This window comes from Aegilops tauschii, chromosome 2 (genome assembly GCF_002575655.3).
Source record: "Aegilops tauschii subsp. strangulata cultivar AL8/78 chromosome 2, Aet v6.0, whole genome shotgun sequence".
Lineage (NCBI taxonomy): Eukaryota > Viridiplantae > Streptophyta > Magnoliopsida > Poales > Poaceae > Aegilops > Aegilops tauschii.
In genome coordinates, this window is record NC_053036.3 from 613,099,452 (window position 1) to 613,108,687 (window position 9,236).

Below are 9,236 nucleotides of genomic sequence, written 5' to 3' on the forward strand. Positions count from 1 at the left end.
CAGCCCCTAAATCCGGGGGTCCATCTACTGCTGCTGACATGGAGACCGAGGATGGGGCTGAGGACGATGATGACGATGAGGATTATGAGCCTTCTGGGACAGAGCCTTATGGGCAGAGCCCTCTTGGGCAAAGAAGATCAAGCGCAAGATGAAGAAGCTCTTCTGCATGGAGTCTCGTGGTCAGTACATGACTCATGTGGCTGAGAAGAAGGCCAGGGGGCGTCACAAGGAGCTCATGCGTCAGCTAGGTGCGACCGTTGTCAGTGGGTCTGAGGGCCAGATCACTGAGGAAGAGGAGTGGATTCAGCAGCACTGTCCGTGGACCGATTCCGACACCGAGCAGTTTCCGACTGAGGATGGCAGTGCAGATGACCCTGCTGGGATGTGATGAGAGAGCTCCTCAGTTTGCCTTCACCTGGAGCCGTAGCGTCGCTCTTTGCCCTTTTGGTGTCTCGATGCCAAAGGGGGAGAGAGCTTAGGGATTTGCTTTATGGTGTGCTTTATGGTGTCGACGTTTTCTGTGTTGTGTCGTTGTGTTTTCTCGCGATTTGCCTTGTTTGGTTGTGTGCCAGTGAGACCTAAGTTCCAGAAATATGGTGTAAGACATATGCTACCTTATCTTTATCTATGTCTTTCTAGTACTTTGGTATCTTATGAGTTGCTTGTCTATCATGTTATATTACCTGCTCTCATGTATCCTATGCTTAGGTTGTTGGACTATAAAATATAGGGGGAGTGTTGATCCTAATGTGTGTGTCCTACATTCCAAAGGCACTACCAACTAGGTGCACACATTCAGGGGGAGCCCGTCTATATTTTGTAGTTCTAAGTATCTTTGCTTTCATGATATATCCTTGTGCAAATCCCTGGTTGTCATCAATCCACCAAAAAGGGGGAGATTGTTAAGGCATATCTCTCTAGATGTAGTTTTGGTGATTGATGACAACATGTTTGCGGACTAATCGTGTGCTTTGAGCATTTCAGAGATTCATCATTTGGCACGAGACGATTTCTTTCCCTCGGAGTGTCATTCAAGACGGTGTAGCTCTTTCGCTTCTTTTGGTGGATTAGTTTCGTAGGAGTCACCGTACTATCAAGAGGGGATCCGCTTTGGTAAGGCTAGGGTGGAATCAACACGTACACATCCTCTTTACACCCTCTGAGCCTTTCCGCTTCATTGGAGTTTTCTTTCCTCTCTCTTTGGGCTGAGTCTAGTCCCAGCGGTAGTACCGCGGTACCCAGCGGTAGTACCGCTTAGGGGTCACAAGCGGCAGTACCGCTCCGCAGCGGTAGTACCGCTGGTGGGTCCTCAGCAGTAGTACCGCTACGGTACCAGGCCCCTACTGTGTCGACTCGAGGGGTCGTTTTCGTGTCAGATTGTGCGGTACTTCGCAGCGGCAGTAGAGCGGCAGTACCGCTCTTAAGCGGTAGTACCGCCCTACCACCGCGGCAGTACCGCCCATGTCCATATCTCCCTTGCCCTCCAATCTCCACGGTAGTACCGCCGTGGGAGCGGTAGTACCACTTGTCTCAGCGGTAGTACCGCTGCCTTATGCAGTAGTACCGCCCTCTGCGGGGCTGTTGTGGGGGGTAACGGTTGGATTGTTCCCCCCACTATATAAAGAGGTCTTCTTCCCCATAGTTGACTCACCTCTTCCCCCAAAAGCTCCATTGTTGCTCCAAGCTCCATTTTCGCCCGATCTCTCTCCCTAGCCAATCAAACTTGTTGGTTTGCTCGTGATTGGTTGAGAAGGCCCCGATCTACACTTCCACCAAGAGAAATTTGATTCCCCCCACTTATCCCTAGCGGATCTTGTTACTCTTGGGTGTTTGAGCACCCTAGACGGTTGAGGTCACCACGGAGCCATAGTCCATTGTGGTGAAGCTTTGTGGTGTCGTTGGGAGCCTCCAATTAAGTTGTGGAGATTGCCCCAACCTTGTTTGTAAAGGTCCGGTCGCCGCCTTCAAGGGCACCAATAGTGGAATCACGGCATCTCGCATTGTGTGAGGGCGTGAAGAGAATACGGTGGCCCTAGTGGTTTCTTGGGGAGCATTGTGCCTCCACACCGCTCCAACGGAGACGTACTTCCCCTCAAAAGGAAGGAACTTCGGTAACACATCCTCGTCTTCACCGGCTCCACTCTTGGTTATCTCGTTCCTTTACTTTCGCAACATTACTTGTGTTAAATCCCTTGCTTGCTTGTGTGCTTGTTGTCATTGCATCATATAGGTTGCTCACTTAGTTGCATATCTAGACAACCTACTTTGATGCAAAGTTTAAATTGGTAAAGAAAAGCTAAAAATTGTTGGTTGCCTATTCACCCCCCCTCCCTCTAGTCAACTATATCGATCCTTTCATCTTGTTTTTGTAAATATGATTAGTTCATCGTTCTTGATTCAGCCTATTATGAATAAACATGTTTGCAATGAAAATTAGAGATCATAGTTGCTTATGCCATGCTTGATTAGCTATGAGTTATAATGGTTTACCTTGCGTGCCAACATGCTATTAAAATGGTTGTGTGGTATAGTGGGGTGGTATCCTCCTTTGAACGATTTAAGTGACCCAACTTGGCACATGTTCACACATGTAGTTGAAACAAATCAACATAGCCTTCACGATATCTATGTTCATGGTGGATTATATCCTACTCATGCTTGCACTCAATGTTTATTAATTTTAATGCATGTTCATGACTGTTGTCGCTCTCTAGTTGGTCGCTTCCCAGTCTTTTGCTAGCCTTCACTTGTACTAAGCGGGAATACTGCTTGTGCATCCAATTCCTTAAACCCCAAAGTTATTCCATATGAGTCCACTATACCTTCCTATATGCGGTATCTACCTGCCGTTCCAAGTAAATTTGTATGTGCCAAACTCTAAACCTTCAAATGAAATTCTGTTTTGTATGCTCGAATGGCTCATGTATCAACTAGGGTTGTCCGTATCTTCCATGCTAGGCGGGTTATTCTCAAGAGGAGTGGACTCCGCTCCTCACTCATGAGAAAATGGCTGGTCACCGGGATGCCCAGTCCCATGCTTTATGCAAACTAAATCAAAATAATTGCAAACAAAACTCCCTCTGGGACTCTTGCTAGTTGGAGGCACTCGTTGTTTCGAGCAAGCCATGTATTGATGCTTGTTGGTGGAGGAGGAGTATAAACTTTACCATTATGTTTGGGAACCGCCTATAATGTGTGTAGCATGGAAGATATCGCCATCTCTTGGTTGTTATGTTGACAATGAAAGTATGCCGCTCAAAATATTATTTATCTCTATTTCAAAATCGAGCTCTCGCACCTCTACAAATCCCTGCTTCCCTCTGCGAAGGGCCTATCTATTTACTTTTATGTTGAGTCATCACCCTCTTATTAAAAGCACTAGCTGGAGAGCGCTGCTGTCATTTGCATCCATTACTATTAATTTATATTGGGTATGACTATGACTGGATCTCTTTTACCATGAATTACAATGTCTAGTCAGTCCTTGATCTTTAAAGGTGCTCTGCATTTATGTTTTGTGGTCTCAGAAAGGGCTAGCGAGATACCATCCTGTTATATCATATCATGATTGTTTTGAGAAAGTGTTGTCATCCGAGATTTATTATTATTGCTCGCTAGTTGATTATGCCATTGATATAAGTAAACATGAGACCTAAGAGTTATTGTGAATGTGGTTAGTCATAATCTTTGCTGAAAACTTGAATGCTGGCTTTACATATTTACAACAACAAGAGCAAACAGAGTTTGTAAAAGTTTTTCTTTATCACTTTCAGTTTATCAACTGAATTGCTTGAGGACAAGCAAAGGTTTAAGCTTGGGGGAGTTGATACGTCTCCGTCGTATCTACTTTTCCAAACACTTTTGCCCTTGTTTTGGACTCTAACTTGCATGATTTCAATGGAACTAACCCGGACTGACGCTGTTTTCAGCAGGATTGCCATAGTGTTATTTATGTGCAGAAACAAAAGTTCTCGGAATGACCTGAAACTCCACGGAACTTATTTTTGGAAAGTAATAAAAATACTGAAAGAAGAATCCACGTCAGGGGGGCCTCCACCTGTCCACGAGGGCGGGGGGCGCGCCTGCCCCCTGGGCGCGCCCCCTGCCTCATGGGCCCCCTGTTGCTCCACCGACCTCAACTCCAACTCCATATATTCACTTTCGGGGAGAAAAAAATCAGAGAGAAGGATTCATCGCGTTTTACGATCCGAAGCCGCCGCCAAGCCCTAAAACCTCTCGGGAGGGCTGATCTGGAGTCCATTCGGGGCTCCGGAGAGGGGAATCCGTCGCCGTCGTCATCATCAACCATCCTCCGTCACCAATTTCATGATGCTCACCGCCGTGCGTGAGTAAGTCCATCGTAGGCTTGCTGGACGGTGATGGGTTGGATGATATTTATCATGTAATCGAGTTAGTTTTGTTAGAGTTTGATCCCTAGTATCCACTATGTTCTGAGATTGATGTTGCTATGACTTTGCTATGCTTAATGCTTGTCACTAGGGCCCAAGTGCCATGATTTCAGATCTGAACCTATTATGTTTTCATGAATATATGTGAGTTCTTGATCCTATCTTGCAAGTCTATAGTCACCTACTATGTGTTATGATCCGGCAACCCCGAAGTGACAATAATCGAGACCACTCCCGGTGATGACCTTAGTTTGAGGAGTTCATGTATTCATTATGTGTTAATGCTTTGGTCCGGTACTCTATTAAATGGAGGCCTTAATATCCCTTAGTCTCCGTTAGTACCCCGCTGCCACGGGAGGGTAGGACAAAAGATGTCATGCAAGTTCTTTTTCATAAGCACGTATGACTATATTCGGAATAGATGCCTACATTACATTGATGAATTGGAGCTAGTTCTGTGTCACTCTATGTTATGACTGTTACATGATGAACCACATCCGGCATAATTCTCCATCACCGATCCAATGCCTACGAGCTTTTCACATATTATTCTTCGCTTATTTATTTTTCCGTTGTTACTGTTACAATCACTACAAAACCCAAAAATATTATTTTTGTTAACGTTACCGTTACTATCATACTACGTTGCTACTACATACTTTGCTGCAGATACTAAGTTATTCAGGTGTGGTTGAATTGACAACTCAACTGCTAATACTTGAGAATATTCTTTGGCTCCCCTTGTGTCGAATCAATAAATTTGGGTTGAATACTCTACCCTCGAAAACTGTTGCAATCCCCTATACTTGTGCGTTATCAGTAATCAATAGTAAGGCAGTTAGTTTGGTTCCTGTCAATTCTCCATGTTGTTCTTACCTTACAGAACACTGAACATTTTTAGAGCTTCAGGAGATGATGACCTTCTTTTACAAATGATACTTGGCAAATCTCATAAAGCTTCTGGGTCGCAGCCATTGAAACGATCAACCTAAGGGCTTATATAAGTTAATAAATAAGTCTCAGCCCTGAGAAGAATTCACTTTGAAAACATTTCTCTAAGACAGGATAGAACAATCCTTAGATTTAACTTGTGACTAATTTGTGAAAGGATAGAATTCACTTTGAACACATTTCTCTATGCTAGTAAAGGCAAAATTAACATCAGCAAAATCGGCAAATGCACACACTCTGCATTTAACTTGCGACTAATTTGTGAAAGGAAATGAAAAGATCACTCGTGCTCCTTCCTCTCACATTAACTCAGGTACCTAACAACCACCAACCTTTGAATAATCATTCTAAATTAATACAGAATTACAGGTCGAACTAAAAACATGAAGAGCAATGGTGTTGTCGCTGCTGAGCATGACATCTCCCGTTGTTTTGTGTTTTGCAGTCTACTTGTGCCTACTTCTTCCTCCAAATAGAAATTTCTCAGTGTGGCACTATGTATGACTAATAGAATGCAGTCGGTAATTAATCACGATGTTCCCTAAGAAAAAGTAATTAGTCATGGGTTCTCCCCATTAAGTCTCCACCGCGTGTGTCAAATTCCTGAACATGAAGCCTATCCGCCTGTACCTAAAAAAATAGCTGGAACACGGGTCACTGGAATTTTAGAGATGGTGATGAGCTTCATAGACTTGAACTTCGCCTATGGCGTGTTGGAGATCCCACAGCTGGAGCTCAACGACTCCAGCGAGTTGCTATTTCGGAATGTGATTGCGTTCGACCAGACGTACATGTACCTGAATATTATCTTTTATGATTCTGAAAATCTTCACATGAAAGGGTTAATGACATACAAACAATTTGCCTTCATTCTTGGAGAGAATGTTAATCAGATTCTCATTCTAAGAAACCATCTTCAGGTTCATTTTCTTCATAATCTGCTTCATCCGCCTATATTGATAAAGTATGACCAGCAGCTGCATTTACCTCAACATAATAGAGAAGAGAATTTTTTTACGGTAAAGAAGACAAATAATGACTGATAGAAACCTACCCAACCATGAATAGGTCATATTAGCTATTTATAATTTATATAATCATAATTTGAACAAAAAATAACTTCATTCAAGATTGTGTCGCAACGGATTGCTCTAAGTCCATCAACGAATTTCGGATTTAGGACCAGTCTTTCTGCCGGAAGTTAGGCACAAGACTGGGAATCAATTTATGCCAACAATGTATATACAACATTGATAGATTAATCTAAAGAAATAATTTACTGCAAAGTGCATGTAGTTTATAGCCAGAAAGCTATATAAAAGCTAGAGGACACAGCAAATGCTAGACAAAATGAAGAGCGATGAAATTCTAACAATTGGCAAGCATCCGGAATTGGTCCTTAGTCAACATGAACTTAGTAATTCTATAATTACTAAAAGGCAGGATAGTCTACTGTAGCCAGAATAGAAAAAGAACTTGGATTATTCATTTAATGTTACCATACGTTCAAGTCTTCTAGGAATTGGCTACGAGAGACACAATCACCAAGCAACAGTAAAAGGAATTATTTATATGCAAGTATAAATATATATTTAATGGCTCTTGCACAATTAACATGGTTGCCCAGAGAATACATAGTAGAGACTATATATGCTGAAGAAACTATGAGCATCGAGATGGTATATCTTATTGAAAATTCCCATTAGGATAAAAATTCTTCTGTTACAGCATCGTTGCTCATCAGGCTCTATACTTTATCAAGTCAATGTACAGGGGAAATAATCAAAAGCATAGCCATACATACGCACCACAAAATGTAGTACTGCAAGCTAGCACAAGTGTATGTTACTGATAGAATGCCAAACATATATATGCATCTCCGTCAGGCATTTGTGCTAGTAAAGAGAGAGAAGGGGAAATTGAATTAGTTTACTCTAACATTTAAACATTGAAAATAAGAGGGAAAACTGAGACACAGTCACCACCTCGTTTATGAGGTTAATTATACCTGAGAAACCACTATATCCATAACATCTCGAGAAGCTGCAGACGACCCTCGTGCAGGAGCAAGGGAATCAAGCTCATCGAAGAAAATTACTCATGGGCATGCTGATCAAGCCTGAAACTGAAAGTGAAAACTAAAAACCTGAGTATATGTAGATATTTCATGGCAATTATATGGCTTGTGCAGATGGCTATACCATCTGAAAGATGTCCCTGATATTCTTCTCCGATTCTCCAACATATATGTTTATCAGTTCTGGACCTTTTACTTCCGTTGCTCTTAGTACCCACCACCACGGCTGTCTTGATTGCTCAAGACATGATTATTTCAGCCACAATCATCATCATCTCCCCCCGTCCAAGCAACATGACCATGATACCCATTATATACATGCATGCGTGCCCATATCCAGCGATCAGGCTCAGGAACTGCTCATACCTGGCGTCAGCCGACCAAACCTTCCAGTGCGGAACACGCATCAGACAACACCATACGATTCCAGCCCACGCCACAGCCAAATCCAAGCCAATGGAGTGGCGGTGGTTGGCGTCGCAGTACTGGTGTGGAACTGGCACGGTGGCCACCGGGACGATGGTTCAGTGATCCGGTAGCTTGCGCTCGCCTGATTCGGTTTAGGTGCGCGCGTCCACACCGAGGGAGAGGGAGAGAGAGATGGGGATAGTACCAAATCCGAAGCAGGCAGCCAAGCTGCGAGAAACCCATTGACGGCGGCTCAGATCCCGGCCAGCCCGAGCAAGCCCTCGACAAGAACGCACCACGGGCCCTGCCGCTCCGTCCCCAAGCCCGAACGGCCACGCAAGACTCCCGCACCGGCGGCAGCCCCGAGGGGCCTCCAAGCCGATGCGCGATCCGGCATGGGGGAGGGGCTGGCCCCAAGGAGCGGGAACCCGGCGAGTCCGTCGGTCAAGAGCTGGGCGGCGCTCTGCATCATCGCCGCCGTTTGAGGAGGGACGCGATCCCGGGCGACGCGATCATCGGCCACGGCGAGCGAGACGGGCGCGGCAGCCGGATTCGGACGGCGGAGCATGGATACAGGGGAGATGTGTGCGGCGGCGTGTCAGGGGAGAATTTTTTTAATCTCTAAGGAGACTAGGGAGATGAGATCGAAGAAAATACGGGAAGGTGAAGTCGTGAAATCGGTCTGGGACTTCGTCTCGCGGCCTTTTCTTTCCTATATACACGTTTATAAATTTGATTTTAAATCAGCGGTCAATCTTTATTGTTTATCATACAATCAACGGATATAAATAGATGACGTACGGAGAACTATGAAAACCTCTGTCCTTTAATATTAGGTAAAGAAGTAGCACTTCTCCCAATTCAAGAAAAAAGATTAGTTTCTTCACATCTCTACAAAACTCGATCAAGATTGCTTAAGCAATCATCAAAAGAAGTTCTGTAAATGGAGAAATCATCCATGAAAACCTCAATAATCTTTTCATAAAAGTCAGAAAATATAGCAGTCATACATCTTTGAAAGATAGCGGCTGCATTGCATAAACCAAAAGACATATTTCTATAAGCAAAAGTACCGAAAGGACAAGTAAATGTGGTCTTTTCTTGGTCCTCTTTTGACACAGGTATTTGAGAAAACCAGAATAACCATCTAAAAAGCAGAAATGTGTATGTTTGGATAGTCTTTCTAGCATTTGATCAATAAAAGGTAGAGGGTAATGATCTTTTCTAGTAGCTTTATTTAATTTGCGAAAATCAATTACCATTCTATAATCTGTAACAATTCTTTGTGGGATCAATTCATGCTTATCATTAGGAACAATAGTAATACCTTCCTTCTTAGGAACACAATGAACGGGCTTACCCATCTACTATTAGCAATAGGATAAATTATA

At 43.7% G+C, this 9,236-nt stretch overlaps 1 long non-coding RNA gene across 1 annotated transcript; it reads right to left on the minus strand.

Annotated features, from left to right (window-relative positions):
- Window positions 1–7,027: 7,027 nt before the first annotated feature.
- LOC109754956 (uncharacterized) lies at window positions 7,028–8,529 on the minus strand. The gene is made up of 3 exons (XR_002230826.4): window positions 7,562–8,529; window positions 7,369–7,485; window positions 7,028–7,255 (listed from the first exon to the last, which is right to left on the minus strand). It is a non-coding gene; the product is annotated as an uncharacterized lncRNA (long non-coding RNA).
- Between the last annotated feature and the right edge of the window lie 707 nt (window positions 8,530–9,236).